Genomic DNA, 21,335 nt, shown 5'->3' with positions numbered 1-21,335 from the left:
CACTTCTCTAGCTGATCACAAGGCCATAACTGTATATAGTGGTAGGTAGATAGATATAGGATCTGCATATGAACATGAATTTGGGCAAACTCCAGGAGATGGTGGAGAGGGAGGCCTGGCGTGCTGCAGTCCACGGGGTTGCAGAGTTGACATGACTTATCGACTGAACAACAGCAACAATATGAAACTATATCTGTAGCTATATGCTTTTCTTCTTCTCTTATCCACTTTCATGTACCGCTTCCTTTTAACTAGTCCTTTGGTTTGTGAGGATTCTTTCTCTGCTGGATTGTGGCTTCATTCCTGAAGAGTCTGTGTCCCTAGTCGTTCTTTCTTTATTGGGCTGGTAAAATCCTCCATCAACTTTACTACTGAACATGGAAGTAATAAATGGAACCCCAGAGAATCCTCTGAATTACAGACATCTCTCTTCAGGCCCCTATTGTTTAGCAGCAGTCCTATTTTCATCTTTACATTTGGGACCAATCAACTTAACATGGACAGCAAAACCTTTCTTTGTCCATTAGTTTAATGGCACAAGGAGTCTAAAATGACAAGGAGGAAGTCTCAAATTTGAGTATGGTAGAACCATTTTTTGTGCCCATAATGGAACTAGCAGAGCCCCAAATCTCAGGAGTGGGAAGCAAAATTTTGTTTAAGTGTAATAATAAAAGCAGACCCTATAACTTTAATCCTTGGTTTCCAGATCCAAGTGTCCTAGTTATGGAAGAAATAACACTCTATATGGGTTGTTGACTCAAAGCATATACTGCAGGCTATAAGATAGTGCCATAAATTTTCAAGGTGTTATCTCCCAGTGGGTGACAATACTGAGCCTTCAGTTGGTGATTCCACCATTCTGTCACGCCAGCTGCTTCTGGATGATGGAGTGTGTGGCAAGACCAGAGAATTTCATGGTCATAAACCAGTTGCTGTAATTCTTTTGCTGAGAAATTAGTGCCTGGTCAGAAGAAATGTTGTGATGGGTACTATGATGATCAATAAGTATGTGAATGGTGGTGTTTGCAAAAGGCAAATCCATATCCAGAATGTATTTATTCCAGGGAGGATAAATCTTTGCCTCCTTCTTTCTGGAAGGAGATCAAGGTAATCAACCCAAGGTAATCAGATTGGCTAGCTGGTCCACCAGGGCTCACTGTTGGCTCCTGCTGTTGGGAAGTTGAGAACTCAGCAATGGTGATAGCAAGATTTGCCTTGGTGGGTCTTTGCACAACCAGCTTGATGCTGCCATTGACACTCTGAAGGCAAGTCTTTGGAGAAAGCACTGGAAAAAAAAAAAGCATAGGGAAAGCACTGGGGAAAAAAGGCTGACTGTCATCTGACATCCTCAGAATGTTATCTTGTCTACCTTATCATTGAGAGCCTCTGCAGTGGTGCTGTTTTGTGGATATTCACAAGGGATACAAATATTTCATGGGGCTTCCCTGATGGCTCAGTGGTAAAGAATCTGCTTGCAATGCAGGAGACATAGGAGATGCAAGTTTGATCCTTGGGTAGGGAAGATCCCCTGGAGGAGACAATGGCAACCCACTCCAGTATTCTTGCCTAGAAAATCCCATGGATAGAGGAGCCTGATGGGGTCATGGGGTCATAAAGAGTAGGACATGGCTGAGCAACTGAGTGTGAACACACACACACACACAAATATTCAATACCCTTTCTCCATTCCAAAAGATCATCCATACACCTATTTCACAGTCCTCCTTTTTACCAAATTTCCAATTCCATCCTTTCTAATTCTCTGACCATCTGGCTAAATCATTAACTACTACTTATGAGTTGGTATAGATTTGCACTTCTGGCTATTTTTCAGCCTAAACAAAGTGGATATTCAGACGTACTGTAAAGTTCTACCAACGGGCAAGATTGTCTTTCTCCACTATTTTCCAGGGCCACTCTGAGTGAATATGCACCAGTCTGTTTCCAGCTAGTGCTGGTAATAGAATGATCTTTTTTTGATCATTAACTGGTTACAGGGAGCTCCTTATGAAGTCATGGGTGTGGGCTGAGAAAGGGAAAGCAATGTAGCACAAGTAGTGGCCATAGGAAGCTGAGTCACCTAATTATATAACTTCTTGTACCTTCCAGACCTGCTGTAGACCTATCATATATATTATACATATATATATCTATATAGGTGACAGACTGGGACTGCACGTAACTGAGTCTATGGTATGGGGATCAAATGACACAGTTAATTTATAGTGGATACCTTAGGTCATGTGGTCATCAAGTGTCCAAGGCCAGGAGTTCAAGAGCCTAGGAATGTGCTTCCAAGGGGAAAAATCAGCAGCTGTTTCTCTGAGGGAGAAAATCAACAAAAAAGCCTGGTGTTTTCCCAAAACATTAGTATTCTAAGTTTTGATTTTTATATAGGGCTTGCCCCATGATTGTTGAGTCATCCCCTTTTTTGGTGGGGGGTGGGGGATGAGCCCCCCACCATATAACACTTTTAGGGAATCACAATGAGATTTATTGGGAATGGAGGCCATAGCCAGTCAGCATCTTTCCTTTCATGTTTTCTTCATTGAATTATATTTCTTCCTAGCCAACTTATTCTAATATTTATTATAGAAATGTATTGAATATATTTTAACTCTCCTTCCCCAAATATAAATCATTGATGCATTATTTATCTATCATACTTCCCCTAAATTTGGAAAATATCAGAAGCTTCTTTATATCCTTTTTCATGCTTCTAAGGAGTTTGCTAGAAGTATCTTCTTTTTTTAAAAAATCAGGTTACTTTGTTGTAAAACAAAACACAGATAGATCCCCTCTTCCAAGTGAAATATATAGCTTAGTCAATTAGAAAGTGAAAGTGAAAGTCGCTCGGTGGTGTCTGACTCTTTGTGACCCCATGGACTGTATAGTCCATGGAATTCTCCAGGCCAGAATACTGGAGTAGGTAGCCTTTCCCTGCTCCAGGGGATCTTCCCAAGCCAGGTATCTAACCCAGGTCTCCTGCATTGCAGGCGGATTCTTTACCAGCTGAGCCACAAGGGAAGCCCAAGAATACTGGAGTGGGTAGCCTATCCCTTCTCCAGCAGATCTTCCCAACCCAGGAACTGAACCTGGGTCTCCTGCATTGCAGGCAGATTCTTTACCAACTGAGCTATGAGGGAAGTCCAGCTTAGTCAATTACCATAAGGCAAAAGCATTTGTAACTACAACCAAAGTTCAGCAGGTAAAAATTACCACCCACTCCAGAAGCCTCTTCCATGTTCCCTGTGTCAATCAACCCCTTACTTCCCTTCACAAGTAACCATTACCTACGCTTTAACAGTAATCACCCAAATGTGCATCCTTAGGTCCTATAGTTTAGCAGCTTTAAAAAAAATGAATGTGCTTATTTAAAAAAAAATGCTACAGCTTTCTTTTAATCTATAGGTTCCTGCTCCATCTCTCTTTTCCTTATAGTTTATCTGTGGATGAACCCAGTCTGCTGACCCGTAGAGTTTCTCACAGTCATGACACATTCCACTGTTCCTCTGTCTTCTGTAGCCCTGTAATGTGGTAGAAGGATTTAGAGGCTTGATCAGACTCAGATATAATTCCTTTGGCAACATTCTAAGAGTGTTCTTCCATCAGGAAGCATGTAATATCTGTCTTGTCCTCTTTGTGATGTTAACTCTTGCTGATGCTCAGTGCTTAGATTCCTTTATTCACTGGGGCTGGCAAAATGGTTATATTTATTTTAGACTTATGTTTTCATTTAGCAGATGGAATACTTTCATAAAGAATTGCTTCCCCTCATCTACTTTTTGATTACCCAGTGGTGCTATTCACATAGGAGAGACAAGATAAATATTTGACTCTTTTATTTACCAAGCATCAAAATCATGAATCTGAGTCCCTTTCATCTTCCAATAGTATGCATATATATATATATGCATGACTTTGTGGACTTAAGCATATTTGATGTGTTCCATTTAATTGCAGTTATCTTTTTGAAACCTCAAAGCCTGACGGAAGCCTCTTAAAGTTGTCTCCTGTTTATTTTTCCCGGATGTCCTTTGTAGATATGAACTCCATGGACTGAAAACTCAAGAACAACTTCTCTAGCTCAGCCTTTTCTCCATTCATTTATGGCCTTAACTGACCAGGGAATATGTTTGAAGAGCGGGCACACCCTCTATAGAAAGAGAATATGTGCTTTCTGTTTACAAATATTCCTGGCTTTGTATTGAGAGCCTGGAGCACTGGCTTCCTGTTGGGCCATTCTCCTCTGAAAAGGAGATTGCTTTGCCAGTGTTGTCCACCTTTTCCGGAAAGATTTGATATTAATAGTTTTTCTCCAGAATGACTTGTTCTTCTATGAGGCATGTGCTCTTGCCTAGTCAAACTTAGCTACAATAGAATTAAAAACAGCTGAAAAACTATCTTTTACTGCTCTCCCCCTGAAATTCCCTATGTAATCCAATAAATATCTGTAAATTAACCTTTGGGAAAGATAAATTAGTCTTATTAAATGCGAGATTGCCTCAGGCTTCTTGGGGTGGGGTAGAAGGACTTGCTTTCAAAACGTGCTGTGCCTTGAAAATGTAATTTCCTATGCCCAGTGGAAATTTATCACATCTCTCACCTCTGGGTAACTTGCTTTTCCTTTAGTTCAAATGCTGTGTTTTCTGTTTTCATCCTCTCAAGCTTGGACATTCTGAACTTTTAAATTCTCTCAGTTCTATTTCTGTGACAGTGGTTTTCAGGCAACAGAAGTGAGAAGTTGATGAGGAAACATTGACGGAAGAAGTGATACTTGGCCCAGCATACAAAACAGAACCTCCCACAGGAGAGAGTAAAGGTGGTTTTGAGAAGCTTATGGCGTCAACACCTGTGACAGTTTTCTTTTGGTTTATTTCATTCATATTTTTAGGCTAGATAATATGCATTTACAAAAATACCCATTTACAAAAATGGGTATTTTTATTGTGTAAGACTCTTCTGGAAAATGTCCCTTCGCTTCAGTTGTGTCTGACTCTGTATGACCCCATGGACTGTAGCCCACCAGGCTCCTCTGTCCATGGGATTCTCCAGGCAAGAATACTGGAGTGACTTGCCATTTCCTACTCCAGGGCATCTTCCTGACCCAGGGATCAAGCCCACGTCTCTTATGTCTCCTGCATTGGCAGGTGGGTTCTTTACCACTTTTGGTTTCTATCATTCATGTTTTTAGGATAGAGAATATGGATTTATACTTATGGATATTTTTATTGTATAAGAATCTTCTGGAAAAGGTCTGTCTGATTCCCTGGGCTTAAGTGCTTAGCCTGATAGTCAAGGCCATTCACAGTCTTACTACCATCCTCACTCTGAACACTCAGTGACTCCCTATTGTCTGTTGGACAGAGCATGCAATTTTCCTACAACTCCTATTTACCTCCCCCGGCTCATCTCCTTGGCTTTTCTGTGGGCACCTCTTTAGATCAGCTATATTAGATGGTTCCCATTTCCCTGGCATACCCCATGCTTTCCTACTTTGGCTTTTGCTCACATAATTCCATTTGGAATGACCTTGCCTCCCATTGCTAACTGCAGAAATCTTACTATAATATCTTAACATGAGCTTGAAATTCCTTTTTTCCCGAGATTCTCTTCCTGATTCCTACAAAGGAATTACTTCATTCCTCCTTTGAATTCTTTGAAATACATTGTTTTGATATATGGTTAAAGATTGCTATTGGCATCCTTTACATATTTGTTTGATACATGTGCTTATGGGATATAAGTAGGATGGACATATACCCAAATGTTATTGAGACAGTTCCAGTTTTCCTGGGCTAGTCTCAGAGTATGTGCTGTCCCAGTACCCTGTCTGGTTAACTCCCTGTTGCCTTCTCCTTAAGCTTCCCAGGTGATGCAGTGGTAAAGAACCTGCCTGCCAATGCAGGAGACAGAAGAGGTTTGGGTTCAATCCCCGGGTTGGGAAGATCCCCTGGAGAAGGGAATGGCTACGCACTCCAGTATTCTTGTCTGGAGAATCCCATGGACAGAGGAGTCTGTCAGTCCATAGGGTTGCAAAGAGTCAGACATGACTGTAGTGACCTAGGATGTACATGCCTTCTCCAAAGTATCTTGATCTGAATGATGAATTAAGTAGTCACCCATGGAATAAGTCACTGGGGGACTGGGGCTGCCTCATACTCATTCTTGAATTGCTGGTCATTTATCAGGAGGGGTGATGGAACCCACATACGGTGGGCAAAGGGGCGACAAAGTCCACAGGAAGGAGACTGCCTTGTGCTGGGGCAGGGCCCACGTTGCAGAGGCCATCAGGAAATGCTAGAGGTCAGTTTTGACTCCTCCCAGAGCTAGTCCTCCTCATGGCATTGCCCGGAGCTATTACTTTCCCATCAGAAAGTTAGATTCCCTGAGGATTTAATAAACAATCTCTCCCAACATGAAAAGCTGTGGGCATTGTTTCTTCCTTGGGTCCTTGCAGTTGGAGCTTCAAAGAATACTCGGGTATTGTGTAGAATATTGAATATGCACGTGAAAAGGACTTTGTTTATTTACTTATTATTTATTTATTTTCCATTTCTTTTCATTTTTAAAATTAGCCTACAGAAAAGTCAACAGAACTGTACATAGTGATAGTTCCTTCATTTTGATACATGCACTTTTCCTCTCTCGCTTAGTTCATATTTATACACGTTGGACTAAGTTTGTGTTTAAGTACGATGTATGTATAATGTCCACATTCTCCTTTGGCATCATTTGTATATAGTTTGAGTACATCATGGTACTTCACCCCTAAATACTTCCACATGTTTCTTTTAAGGATATGGACATGCTTCTAAGTAACCACAATGTCATTATTACACCCAAGACAATTAACAGTAATTCTACAAAGTCATCTAATATACAGTCCATACTCAAATGTCTTCAGACAAGTTTTGGATCTTGAATCCATTTGATCCATTATGTCTCTTTCATCTCTTTTAATCTTGTATAGTCTCTGTGCCTGTTTTTGGTGTCTGTGTAACTTATTTTTGACATACAGTGTTTGAAATCCTTCCCCCCTCACCCTTGAAAGAATTTTGCCTTTACTTAGATTCTTCCTCCTCCTCTCTCTTCTAAAGAAAGTTGCCAGATCTGCTCTCTGCTGTTTAGAATTCCCTGATGAAGACTCTAAAGATAGGTTAATGGGCTGGAGTGAGTGAGAGGCAGAAGGAGTTTGGTCCTGAGGCTTTAGAAAGGCCCAAGCTCCTCTCCTGTGGCCCACACCCACCCTGTAGCTCTGAAGTGTGGGGCCTTGGAGAGGAGTGGAAGGAAATTGGAAGAAAAATTGCTGTGAGCTATATATTAGATTCTTTTTAGTATTTTTCCAGAACCAGGAAAGATTATGTTTATTAGTTACTTTTGGACTATGTTTTCCTGGAATATGACATCCCCTCAGAATGAGGCTTCAGGGGAAGTCAGTATTTATTCTGCTCATACACAATCTTTGCTCTTCAAAGGAGAAAGCATTAACACCCAGAGAGAGAGAAAGCTTTCTTATGGCTGTGGTCATAAGCCTTAGAATGTCTTAAGAGGATTTTAGCAGACTGCAGAGTTTTGTCATCCAAATTGGGACATGTTTGAGAGTGAAACATTTATAGTGAATATAAAATAATTATTGACAATGAAAATATTTATTTCAGGCCATGTGCTTAAATCAGGTTGGTGTCAGGCAAACCAAAATATATGGTTAACCTGGTTATATACACCTGCTGTTTGCACCACAATTTATCTTGTCCAAATGGATGAGAGTTAAAAATAAACATGGAAAAATGAAAAAAATGAATGCAGGTACACTACTATGCATAAGTATTAGATTAAACCATATGAAACTCTTATAAAAGCCACAATTTTGTGAGGTATCTGTAATGATTTCAAAATTTGGGCATATCTGCTGTTTACTTCTTTAAGTAGTGAATTCTTTGAGGATAAGAATTGTTCATTTTTCATTCTGTTGTTTGTTTTTTGTTCATTTTTCATCATTTATTAGTACCTACAGCATGCAAGCACTATGCTAGATGCCGGGGATGGATCAGTGACACTGAGTAGGATACCTGGTTCCTAAGAGCAATATAATATTTAGTTAGAACTGAGCATAAAGGAAAAGCATAGTAAGTTCATGTTTGTTATTTGGTGTTGCAAAAAAAAAAAAAAAAAGCAATTAAATGCCAATTGAAGTACCAAATTATCTTGCTGCCATTCTTGTGGCACCCTCACAACTGATATCTGAAAACATGTGACCCCCTGTGTACCCTCTTTATTCTGCCTTAAAGAAGAATTGCCTCAAAGACATGACACGATTTTTGCAAGGAACAATACAAGAAGCTTGTAGTAGAAGAACGACGTGGAAGTGCATGAGGCATCATGAATGTTCTGACTTAAGTTTTTTCAGGGACCTGTCTGAGCTGCAAGAGAGGAAGTGATCCTTAATTGCTTGGTGGTAATGAGTGGAAAATTATTCATAGAAGCAATGTGGCTGGAGATATCACACATTGGCTTAAATTTTTATTGAGTGCTAGGCCTCTGGGGATTAACTTTGGATCTAAACTATTCCTAATTCACAGAAGTAAGTGTCCACTGAGGATGGTGAACTTTGAACTAACCTACCACAAAAGTAAGCATACAGCTGTCATTGTGATAAATGCAAAAAGGGAAAGGAATAGCAGGTTGCAAAGTACATCAGAGAAGGATAAAATTTTCTTTTGGGGGTCAAGTAAGATCTCTCTGAGGAAATCATCTTGAACTTGAGACCCAGTGGAGGGCAGCAGACCCTACAGGGATCTGGCTGGAGCTCAGCAGTGGAGGAAGAGGGTAGTGCCAGGTGAGGTCAAGGAATTTTCCTCTGGAAAGAAGTGGAATTGTTAGATGGGCCCTTTAGAAGGTGAGATGGGAAGGTGTTGATCACTTAGGATGTGGAGACCTGAATATCACAATAGAAACCAATCAGTGGAGAACTGTATACAGTTTGGCAAGGCTGGAGTGTGGAGTGTGAAGCCAGACACCATCTCGAACATTGAGTCCTTCCTGTAAGTAACAGGGAGTCACTGAAGAGTGGTATGAGTAAGGGAATGACGTATCAATTGTGTATTTGAGAAAGAGAAATCTCAAGGATGAATGAATTCATTGAAGACGTCAAAAGCTGGAAGATCTTAACTTGTTCAGCAGATTGGGGATGAAGATTTGATCTGAGATAGTGGCAGTAAAGAGACAGAGTAGAGACAGAGTAAGAGACAAAGATCCTCTGTAAGCACAATCTATAGAATTTGGTTATTGATGAGAAGAGAAAGTGGACTATGGTCAGGTTCCTCGTTTGTGTGATTAATAAGAAGGGCTGGCAGGGTGGGGACTGGTTTGGGTAACACATGATGAATTAGGTTTGTTCCTGATAAGTGCCGGGGCTCCCCAGGTGGTGCTAGTGGTAGAGAACCTGCCTGCCAATGCAGGCGATGTAAGAGACTCAGGTTCAGTCCCTGGGTTGGGAAGATCCCCTGGAGAAGGGCATGGCAGTCCACTCCAGCATTCTTGCCTGGAGAATCCCATGGACAGAGGATCCTGGCGGGCGATAGTCCATAGGGTCACAAAGAGTCGGACATGACTCAGCGACTTAGCACACACTCTGATAAGGGCTAAGTACCTGTAGGAGATCCAGCCTGATGTTAACTAAGCAACTGTTTAGTTAATATTTTCTGAAGTTGATGGAATTCTCTGAATAGTTTTCATATGTTAATATGGTATCTACTGAGAGAGTTGGACGCATTCAAACTACTTAGGAAAGGATTCTTGAATTTTACAACTGACAGATTGCTTTATTTTGAATTACTCATGACAGGCTTTGTGTGTGTGTGTGTGTGTGTGTGTGTGTGTGTGTTTGAAAGACATTTGACTTTGTCACAGTTCTGAAAATATGTTACTTCTGGTATGTTTAGATGGTGGGTTTTCAAAAACAGTTAAATATTACAACTAGGCTTGCTGCATTTTGTGTTTTGCCCCGTTCAGTTTCCCATTAAATATACAAGCATAACATCTGGTACTCTTATTTTTAAGGACTCTGGGGAAAGAATAGCAGTGATTAGACTGAGCACTTGACAATCATCCAGTTGTAATATTTTTGTCTAGAGTCGAGTTCGGGGCTGACTGAAATGTCCATGTCAGGAGCAACACTGTGTAATGTTGCAGAGAAGCCACTTAGGAGAATTCCTAATATGGTTGGAGCATTCTTGAGATGCATGGAATAGCCCATTTGTGCGGTATCATCCGTGATGGGAATGCAGCCTGAATGCATCCAGGCCGGGATGACAGAATCCACAGAGCACTTCTTTTCTGTTATTTGTCAGGCTATAGCCCTGTTGGCTGATGATGACAATTCTTCCTTCTTTGCTTCATTTGTCAATGGCAAATCCTTGGACCCTGAGCTGGGAAAGTCCCTTTCCTAGTTTGAAAGTCATATACTGTACGAGATGGAAGGGGCCTTGATAATTATCTTCATGGCAACCTACTCCAGTATTCTTGCCTGGAAAATCCCATGGATAGAGGAGTCTGGAGGGCTATAGTTCATGGGGTTGCTAAGAGTCAGACACGACTGAGTGACTGAGCACAAACCCCTGGCATTTTTACAGATGAGAAAAACGAGATGCCGAGGTTAAGCAATTTGGCCGCAGTCATCCAGTTCATTGGGCTTCCCCAGGGGCTCAGCGGTAAAGAATCTGCCTGCAATGCAGGAGACGCAGGAGGTATGGGTTTGATGCCTGGGTCGGGAATATCCCCTGGAGAAGGAAATGGCAACCCACTTCAGTATTCTTGCCTGGAGAATCCCATGGACAGAGGAGCCCGGCGGGCTACAACCCATAGGGTTGCAGAGAATTGGACATGACTTAGCAATTGAGCACATCCAGGTAATTACTGAACCCTCTGCTCAGCTCCCCTCCTCGTTCAGAATGGGCAGGAGGGCAGCCTCCCTATTGCTTTTAGTTTGTTATTTGCCAGAACTTCGAGTCTTCCTTCACTTTATAAAGCCTCTGGGAAATAGTCTTAACTCCTCTGAAAGAAGAAAAAACATGTTTACTCAGAAAGCTTATTTTTGTTTTTCTCCAAATGGATGTTTGTTTCAAGGCGGTGTGACTCCCCTGTATTCTGAGAGAGCTTTCACCACACCGCATGACATCTCTCTAATGGCCAGGGCTGCCCAGCTGGACATCTGTGCAACAGTCGCAGCAAAAGCTCGTACATTTGGGGGCATGGCAGTGTCTCTAAACTCTGGAAAGGATGGATGCTACAATATGCTACCCAGCCCGTGGCCTGGATCTTTAGGCTGAGTGATCCTGGGAACTTCCTTAGAAGCAACTGTTTATCAAGCCTTCAAAGGGATCCTTGATTCTTAAAATTAAAAATCACAGAACACCATCCTGGGACTGAGCACCCCTGGGATTCCTGAGCACCCCTGGGATTTGGCTGCTGCTGCTGGGCAGATGGGTGGTACTTGGAGCTCAGTGCAGCCAAGGAAGGGGAGAAGGGAGGTTTGAAGATGAGTGTGAGTGAGGAGAGGAAAAGAGCTTGTGTGGTGCTGACCATCTACTGTCTCAGCATTGTGGGGGAAGGACTCAGGGGCCCTTTCCTCAGGCTCATCATGTCTACTCGGTCCCAGCTCTCTCTCCAGACTTTGAGGCCTGGGTGTGGGGTGGTGGGCAGGAGCAGGTGGTCAGCATTGCTCTGGCTTGTTCGTGTTGTGTGTGCTCTGAGATGCCAGGTACTTGGGTTTAGAAAGCCAAGAGCCTTTATTTTGCTCCTCTGGAATGTCTCTTCTGTGAGGCAGTGGACGTTGCGGGAACCTCCTTCTGGAAAGAGGGAAGGATCTCAGGGGATAAGACAAGGAGGGAGGAAGATCAATTACTAGCTCAAAACACAATTCGACCACATTTGTAAGAGCTTGGTGAAAGAGAAACAGAGGCCATGGAGTGTGATCTTCTCAACCTGAGCTGTTTCCAAAAGCAGCAAATGAGTGCTGCTCTCTGAGCTAAGAGAATGATGAGAAAATGCATCCTGGTGGATTTCTCTCCAATCTTTAGAGTAAATAGACTTTTAGAGTAAATAGACTTGCTGTGGCAAACTTAATTCTGTAAGGAAAAGGCCATAGGATACTGCAGCTCTGTGGGAACTCAGAGATGATCTGAGATGGACATGCTCTGTCCTTCCAGATCCCTTCTCCGCTCTTCTCCATGCTGTTCTGGGTCCTGGGAGGCTAGTGTCCATGAACCACATCAATCATGTATTTGGCCAGTAAGAGGTCTTGCTTTACCATCCCTTGGTGGTTTCTTTAATCCTGTATACATCTTATAAATAATCCCCTTCATAAAAGCTCCCATTTGAGTATGTGATCTCTTTCTTGCTAGGACCCTGAATGGCTACACCGTTTAATCCTATGTGACCATTTACAGATGAGGAAACTGAGGCACAGAGAGGTTGACTGGCTTTTCAAATGGTGTCCCTTTTCTCATCCTTTTCCCAGCCATGATTGAGTATTTACAAGTTGAGATCCTGAGGCCCTGGAATGCTGGGCTGAGAATGAGAAAACCTCTGACACTAGAGTCTGCTCAGCGCTAATGTGATGACACATTTCTAAGAAACTTCCATTTATTTAAAAGCTGTGTCCTTATAAGTGTTATTTTATGTGGTATATCTGGAGAAGGAAATGGCAATCCACTCCAGCACTCTTGCCTGGAAAATCCCATGGACGGAGGAGCCTGATAGGCTACAGTCCATGGGGTCACAAAGAGTCAGACATGACTGAGCGACTTCACTATGTGGTATATGGGGCTTCCCAGCTGGCTCAGTGGGGAAAGAGTTCACTGGCAATGCAGGAGACATAGGCAGATGTTCGTTTGATACCCTGGTTGGGAAGATCCCCTGGAGGAGGGCATGGCAACCCATTCCTGTATTCATGCCTGAAGAATCCCATGGACAGAGGGGCCTGGTGAGTTACAGTCCATAAGATTGCAAGAGGCAGACACAACTGAAGTGACTGAGCACGCATAAATGCATGTGGTGTATATACATAATGGGATATTATTTAGCCTTCAAAAAAAGGTGATCCTGTCAGATGCAATAACATGGATGGTCCTTGAGGATGTTAGTGAAGTGAAGTCACTCAGTTGTGTCTGACTCTTTGCAACCCTGTGGACTGTAGCCCGATAGGCTCCTCTGTCCATGGGATTCTCCAGGTAAGAATACTGGAATCGGTTGCCATTTCCTTCTCCAGGGGATCTTTCCAACCCAGGGATCGAACCCAGGTCTCCTGCATTGCAGGCAGATGCTTTATCCTCTGAGCCACCAGGGAAGGATGGTGAGGATGTTATGCCAAGTGAAATCAGCCAGTACTGCATGATTCTACTTACCCAAGCTATCAAGAAGTTCAAACTTGTAGAAGCAGAAGGCAGAGTGGTGGGAACCAGGGGCTGGGGGAGAAGGAAAAGGGGAGCTGCTCTTCAATGGGCGTGAGGTTTCAGTTATGCAAGATGAATGAGCTCTAGACATCTGCGGTACAGCATCGTGCCAGTGATTAACCAGACTATATTACACAGTTAAAATTTTAAGAAGGTCGATTTCATGTTATTATTTTTTTAACCAGAAAAGAGAAGCACAAAAGGTATTTGAATCGGTTAAAAAGTAGTTAGAGAACAGAGTCCCTCTGGGAGGACACTGTCCATGGGGGCGCGGCTGGGTTGGCAGAAAGGAAGGAAACGCCTCCTTCCTCCAGCAGGGAAGCACCTGCTGCAGGGCGGGGCTGGGGATGAGGGTGGCTCCCCCCGCCCTCCTCGGCTCATGCCTCCTGCACCCTCCCAGCCCCAGCAGGCGAGGACTCAGAGCTGCTGGTCATGCCTCTGACCATGAGTGAGTGTTGAGTGTGTGTGTGTGTGTGTGTGTGACAGAGAGAGAGAGGGAAGAAGAGGGAAAGAATGAATTCACATTCTTCCTTTTAGTAACTTTCCCAGGTTCTCTTGAAGAGTCTTTTTTGACCTCTCACATTTCATTGCTTCTAAGACATACTTTACTTTCCTCACATTTTAATACTCTGATACCCGGCTGTGTCTGGCACTGAAAGCATCTTTTATTGCAACTGGTCAGGCGATGGCTGTGCTGCAGCTGCATTTCCTGTGTGTGCGTGAACTTGGTAGATCTGGGGGCACAAGACGAATGAAACCGCTCATTGTTGCAGTCTGTGGTCTGTTCCATGATCACCAGAGAGAGGGATGTGGTCCTAGGTGCTTAGTGAAGTCTTCTGCTGGCACCTGTTAGTAAGAGTTTCTTGCCAGCATCAACACTGTGGAAAGGCATCAGAAACTTAGAAGGAAATCCCCAATGCAGTACTCTTTTAAGACACGCTGCATCACTGAGTTTCTTGGTGGCACAGAGGACAATATTGTGTGGAAAAACACAGTCATTGGACCTGTGACAAAAGTGATTCAAAAGTGTGAATCACTTCTGTGATTGGATGTCTAAATCAAATTAAATTGGAGCACCCCAACCAATTTATTTCACTAATATTTTTACATTTTCTTTTTTTATGAGTATAATAAAACCCACCTACCCTATTAATAAGCCTAACAGAGCCTTTTCAGTAAACACATGATATTTAAGATACAAAAGAATTTTACAAAATTAAGGGTTTTACAAAATTTTACAAGAGATATTAAGAATTTAAGATACAAAAATTCTTAATCTTACTAGTGTATCACAGTTTAATTTGCAACCATTTTTTTTCTTTCCTAATGTTACATAAAATAGCGTTGTCTCTCACAACCAGTGAATCTTAATCAATGAAGTATGGTAATGAAGTAGGAAGTTGATTAAATTATCATTATGAATCAAAAGATGAGTTGGAAAGCTAAGAACTGAGGAATGAGTTTAGTAATCCTTTGACTCAATATTTATTAAATGTCTACTGTGAGACCAGCACTGGGATTGGCATGAGGGTACAGCAATGAACAAAGCAGATATGATCGCTGGGCTCACAGTGAAGACAAGATACATTGAATAAGTAGTTGCGTGTATGATATCATAGAGAAGACTTGCGGGTTTCTTTGGAAGTATAAATAAAAGAGCTTAACGTGGTCAAGGGGAGCAGATGGCCCAAGTGAGGATGAGACACTTAAGCGGAGAATGGAAAGATGAGCAGGAGTTAGCCAGGTGGAGGTGAGTTGGGGAAGGGGAGGGTAGTCCTGGCAGAGGGAACCACGTGTGAAAGCTGGGACCTGGCTAGGAGAGACTGAAGCAAGTCCAGTGCAGTGGGAGCCCAGACAGTGGTACGGGGATGAGAGACAGGCTAGAGAAGTAGGCAGGCCTCAGATGACCAAGGGCCTGATAAGTCAGGCTAGGGAACTTGGCTGTCATCCCATGGATAAGAGGAGCTTATGGGAGGGGTTTCAGGAGGGATGTGGTGTGTCATGCTCAAGTTTTATAACTTTGTTCTGGCTGCTGTGCAAAAATGGAATGCTGTAGATCAAGGGCAGATGAAGGGAATGTGGTGGTAGTCATCTTCACTGAACAAGAGATGTGGTAGCTGGGAGGGGGAGAAGATATCAAATGATGCTAGAGAATCCTGTACCAAACAATAGTCCCCATCACTGACAGCTTTCCTCAGATATTATGTCTGTAGTTGCTGACGACCTATATCAATAACTTTCTTTCTTTTTGACAGAGTGACTTCTTCTGACTTGAGCTTGCAGTGTGCTTTGAGAGATCCTCTACCAGGTAAATGCAGTACAAATTTCCTCTGGTTTATAAACCAAGACTTTCTCCCAAGATTTCCTGAGATCAAAATCCAACATCTTATTTAATCCCTGCAACAGCCCTTAAGTTAGGTTTATTTTCATGTTATACAGGAGGAAATTGAAACATAGAGAAGTTAGACAGCTTGCACAGAGAAGTTAGATCAACATGCACAAAGGCGTTCATCACACCATAAACTATACTTGCCAGATAAAGCAAAACAAGAGGAGAGAGCTGAAATATCCAACAGCAGGCAAACTGTTAAATCATTTGATGAAGTTACTTTAATAATAGTCTACATGAGATTAAGAAGTTTTTTTCCTATTCCTCATTTGCTAAAAGCAAATTAATTATTTTGGGTATTGAATTTTATTGAAAGCTTTTCTAATCTACTAAGCTGTTAAAATGATTTTTATTCTTTATCTGTTCATGGTAATTTCTATTAATTGATTTTCTAATATTATATACCTTGCATTGCTAAGATAAAACCAACTTGGTCATGATGCATTTTCCTTTCTATCTTTAGCTAAGATTTAGTTTTAGTCTTGAGATTGGATACAGTTTTCCTTTCTGGTATTTTCCGTGCCAGGAATGGTTTTCAAAATATTGGAATTACTTGAATGTTTAATGATAAAGGAGTAAAACATTTGAGTCCTGTTGTTTTCTTTGAAAGGAGAATTTTTACCTGCTCATTTAGTTTCTGATTTATTTACATTTTCTGATTTCTTCTTGAGTCAGTTTTGACAAATTTTGTTTTTGGTTATATGTTCATTTTCTGTTGGATATATATGCAGCAAGGGAATGTCTGGATCAGGGGGGTAAGTATACATTCAGTTTTAGCAGATAATATCAGTTTTTCTAAATGCTTGTATTGATTTAAAATGTACATGCTAAGCGGGAGTATATGAGAGTTCCGATTGCTCTGTATCCTTTTCAGCACAAGGTATTTCTGTTTTGGTTGATTATTTAGTCTGTGCTAGTGGGTGTGAAGTATTACAGTGACATTGTAGTTCTGTATTTGCTTGTAGGTTAATGAAGTTGGGTACTCTTTCATATGTTAATTGACTATTTGAATATCTTGTTTTGTCAAAAGCCCTTTCTAGTCTTAAAAAAAGGGGGGAAATGCTTATTCAGGTCTTCTGAAACAAAAAATTGGGTTGCTTTGTTGAATTGTCTTGTAGAATTACAGATATTTTTAATAATAAGTGTTATGGATTTGAGGTCTTGTTAGAATATATATGTTGTAAATACCTACTTTTGTTTCCTGTGGTTTACCCTTTCACTCTTTTTGTGGACAGAAATTCCTTTAAAATAGTGTAAATTATCCATTTTTTTTCCTTTTGTGGTCGGCACTATTGTACTTATTTAAGAAATCTTGGCCTTATTCTAAGATCACAAAGAAGTTGTACGTTTTCATCTGAAAGTTATATTATTTTTCTTTTACATTTGAGCCACAATACATCTGGAATTGGTTTTATTGTGTACGACGGGAGGTAGAGGGTCAAGATTGATTTTTTCCATGTGGACATGCACTTGATCAGGAGCCATCCTTTGGTCATAGCTCTGTTTATCTACCTGTTTATTTCGGTTAGGCTCACTAAGGTACAATGAACACAGTAAAATTCATTCTCTTGAAATTGATGGTTTGATAAGCTTGAACAGTTCTATAGCCACCACCACAATCAAGATGCAGAACATACCCAACCTCTGAGAGAATGCTCCTTCGTAGTAACAATCACTCATCTGATTTCTGTCCCTAGATTTTTTTCTTTTTTCAGAATATATAAATGAAGCCATAGAGTATGTAGACTTTTGTTTCAGATTTCTTTTTTAAAAATCTCAAAGAATCTCAAAAATTCATCCCTGTGTTGCAGTACCAGTTGTTTGGTTTTTTTTTTAGAGTAGAATTCCATTGTGTAGATGGAACACAATTTATTTATCCATTCACCAATTGATGAACATTTAGATTATTTATAGTTTTTGGCTCTTATGAATAAAGTTATTATAATTGCTCACTTTGTAAATCTTTGTATGGATATATGTTTTAATTTCTCTTGGGTAAATTACTAGGAGTAGGTTTACTGAGTCATATACTGTGTAGCAAGTATATATTTAACATTATACAAAAAAATCCCTCTAGCTGTTCCCAAAGTGATTGTGCCATTTTGCATTCCATTCAGCAGTGTATGATATTTTAGTTGCCCCATGGTCTTTCTCCAGATGGCGCTAGTGATAAAAAATTATTCACATTTGAATCAGTTCTAATGAGATGGATGAAACTGGAACCTATTATACAGAGTGAAGTAAGCCAGAAAGAAAAACACCAATACAGTATACTAACGCATATATGTGGAATTTAGAAAGATGGTAACAATAACCCTGTGTACGAGACAGCAAAAGAGACACCGATGTATAGATCAGTCTTATGGACTCTGTGGGAGAGGGAGAGGGCGGGGAGATTTGGGAGAATAGCATTGAAACATGTATAATATCATGTATGAAACGAGTCGCCAGTCCAGGTTCAATGCACGGTACTGGATGCTTGGGGCTGGTGCACTGGGACGACCCAGAGGGAGGGTAGGGGAGGGAGGAGGGAGGAGGGTTCAGGATGGGGAACGCGGGTATACCTGTGGTGGATTCATTTTGATGTTTGGCAAAACTAATACAATATTGTAAAGTTTGAAAATAAAATAAAATTTAAAAAAAAAAAGCTAAAAAAAAAAAAAGAATTATTCAGGAGATACAAGAAACTTGTGTTTGATCCCTGGATTGGGAAGATCCTCTGGAGGAGTACATGGCAACCCACTTCAGCATTCTTGCCTGGAGAATCCCATGGACAGAGGAGCCTGGTGGGCTACAGTCCATAGAGTTGCAAACAGTCAAACACGACTGAGTGACTTAGTACACACACAATCTCTCCAGAACGTGGTATAATCAGTCTCCGTAATTTGGGCAATATGAGTTAGTATGTAGTTTTATCTCATAACTCTAGTTCTTGTTTCCCTAATCATTAATGATGTTGAAAATTTTTTCATGTGCTTCTTTGCCATCTGCCTGTCTTCTTTAGTGGAGTGTCTATTCAAATCAGTCACCCATTTTAAAAATAAAGTCATCTATCTTTTCATTTTTGAGCTACAATAAAATATTATTCCAGATACAAAGGGAAGGGAAGTCGCTCAGTCGTGTCTGACCCTCAGCTACCCCATGGACTGCTGCCTTCCAGGCTCCTCTGTCCATGGGATTTTCCAGGCAGGAGTACTGGAGTGGGGTGCCATTGCCTTCTCCATTCCAGATACAAATCCTTTATCAAATGTGTGCTTTTCAAATACCCTTTCCCAGCCTGTGGATTGCATCATTCAAAGAGCAGAAATTTTTAATTTTCATGAAGTTCAGTTTATCAATTTTTTTCTTTGCTGGATAGCAGTTGTGTGTCCTAAGGAATCCTTGCTAAAACCAAAAATACAAAGACGTTCTTTTTTTTTTTTTCCTAGAAATTTTATAGCTTTTTAAAAAGCTTTTAGTTTATTTTTAATTGAAGGATAATTGCTTTACAATTCCCAGGTGGCACTAGTGGTGAAGTGCCATCTCAGCCAGTGCAAGAGACGTAAGAGATGCAGGTTCGATCCCTGAGTTGGGAAAATCCCCTGAAGGAGGAAATAGCAACCTATTCCAGTATTCTTGCTTGGAGAATTCCATGGACAGAGGAGCCTGGTGGGCTATAGGGTCGCAAACAGTTGGATACGACTGAAGCGACTTAGCACAGCATATTGTGTTGGTTTCTGCCATATATCAACATGAATCTGCCATAGATATATGTATGTCCCCTCCCTCTTGAACCTCCCTCCCACCTCCCACCCCATCCCACCACTCTAGTTTGTCTCAGAGCACGGGATTTGAGTTCTCTGTGTCATACAGCAAATTTCTACTGGCTGTCTAATTCTATATATGATAATGTTTATGTTTCAATGCTACTCTTTGAATTCATCCCACCCTCTCCTTTCCACATCGTGTCCATAAGTCTGTTCTCTAGGTCTGTATCTCCACTGCTCGCCTACAGATAGGGTCATCAGTACCGTCTAGATTTCATATATATGCATTAATATATGATGTTTGTTTCTCTCTTTCTGACTTCCTTCACTCCGTATAGTAGGCTCTAGGTTCATCCACTTTATTAGAACTGAGTCAAATGGCAGAGTAATATTCCACTGTGTATATGTACCTTTTTATGGCTGAGTAACATTCCATTGTGTATAGGTACCACAACTTCCTTTTCCATTTATCTGTTGATGGACATTTAGGTAGCTTCCATGTCCTCAGTTCAGTTCAGTCGCTCAGTCGTGTCCCACTCTTTGCAACCCCATGGACTGCAGCATGCCAGGCTTCCATGTCCTAGTTATTGTAAATAGTGCAGTGATGAATATTGGGGTACATGTGTCTTTTTCATCATGGTTTCCTCAGGGCATATGCCTGGTAGTGGGATTGTTGGGTCATATGGTAGTTTTATTCCTAGGTTTTAAGGAATTGCCATACTGTTCTCCATAGTGACTGTATCAATTTACACCCCCACCAACAGTGCAAGGGGGGAATGCAAATTTCTCCATACTTTCTCCAGCATTTATTGTTTGTAGATTTTTTGATGATGGCCATTCTCACCAGTGTGAGGTGATACCTCAATGTAGTTTTGATTTGCATTTCTCTAGTAATGAGGGATGCTGAGATCTTTTCCTGTGTTTATTGGCCATCTGTGTGTCTTCTTTGGAGAAGACATTTTTATTTTATTTTTTATTTTTTGGCCCTGGCATGCAGAATCTTAGTTCCCTGACCAGGGATCAAACCTTTGCCGCCTGCAGTGGAAGCTCAGAGTCTTAACCACTGGATCACCAGAGAAGTCCCAATCATAGCTATTTTAAAGTCTCTGATTATTCTAGTATCTGGGTCATCTCTCTGTCTAGTTCCATTGGTGGCTTTATTTTAACAAACGGTTGCTTTACCTTGGTTTTTTGAATGTCTTCTTAATTTTGATTGGATGCTGTTGGTAGAAGAGCAGTAGGTAATAAAATTGATAATATTGCCACCCAGAAATGGGCGCAGTTCTTTTGCAAGATGGTTAATGTAACAATGGTTTAGTCCTTTGCTGGCAGTTGATAGATCAGTAGCTGGGAGTTTGGGTGGGGTTGGACTCTTGATTGTTGTCACTTTCTCTCGCCCACCAGACTGCAGAGTTTTCCAGTCGTGGACTGAAGTTACCTCATGCTTAGTGTGTGGCCTGGTGTACCAGAGAGTTTTTCTCGCTGTGTAGACTCTGTCCTCAGCTTTCAGCGGGCCCTCCACTCTCAGGGCAAAGCTCAGGGCAAAGCTGTGGCCATGTTAGGGGCTTCCCTGTTCTTCTGGTCCTCCCTCAGGCTTGGGCAGGCCTTGGGGCTGTGCCTGTGTTCCTGTTCCTCTTCATGGCTTTCAGTTTCTGCTTGCTTCTGTAGGTGGCGTGGGTAGGAGAGAGCTCCCTGCAATGGTAGCAGACCTCTTCCTTGTGTCAGTGCAGGATCCTAGGCCTGAGA

The 21,335-nt window shown here is 41.5% G+C and overlaps 1 protein-coding gene across 7 annotated transcripts in view; it reads left to right on the top strand.

The window, feature by feature from the left end:
- NCALD (neurocalcin delta) overlaps nucleotides 1-21,335 on the top strand; it is a 539,433-nt gene that overhangs the window by 194,059 nt on the left and 324,039 nt on the right. For all 7 annotated transcript variants that reach the window (XM_086336203.1, XM_086336202.1, XM_086336197.1 and 4 more), the window contains one exon: nucleotides 15,710-15,762. The gene's annotated coding sequence lies outside the window, so the exon portion shown is untranslated. The remainder of the gene's footprint in view (nucleotides 1-15,709; nucleotides 15,763-21,335) is intronic.

Source organism: Bos grunniens, chromosome 14 (genome assembly GCF_055505025.1).
Source record: "Bos grunniens cultivar Pamir isolate PY7600 chromosome 14, Bosgru_T2T1.0, whole genome shotgun sequence".
Taxonomy (NCBI): Eukaryota; Metazoa; Chordata; class Mammalia; order Artiodactyla; family Bovidae; genus Bos; species Bos grunniens.
This window is presented reverse-complemented; position numbering and strand designations above follow the sequence as displayed.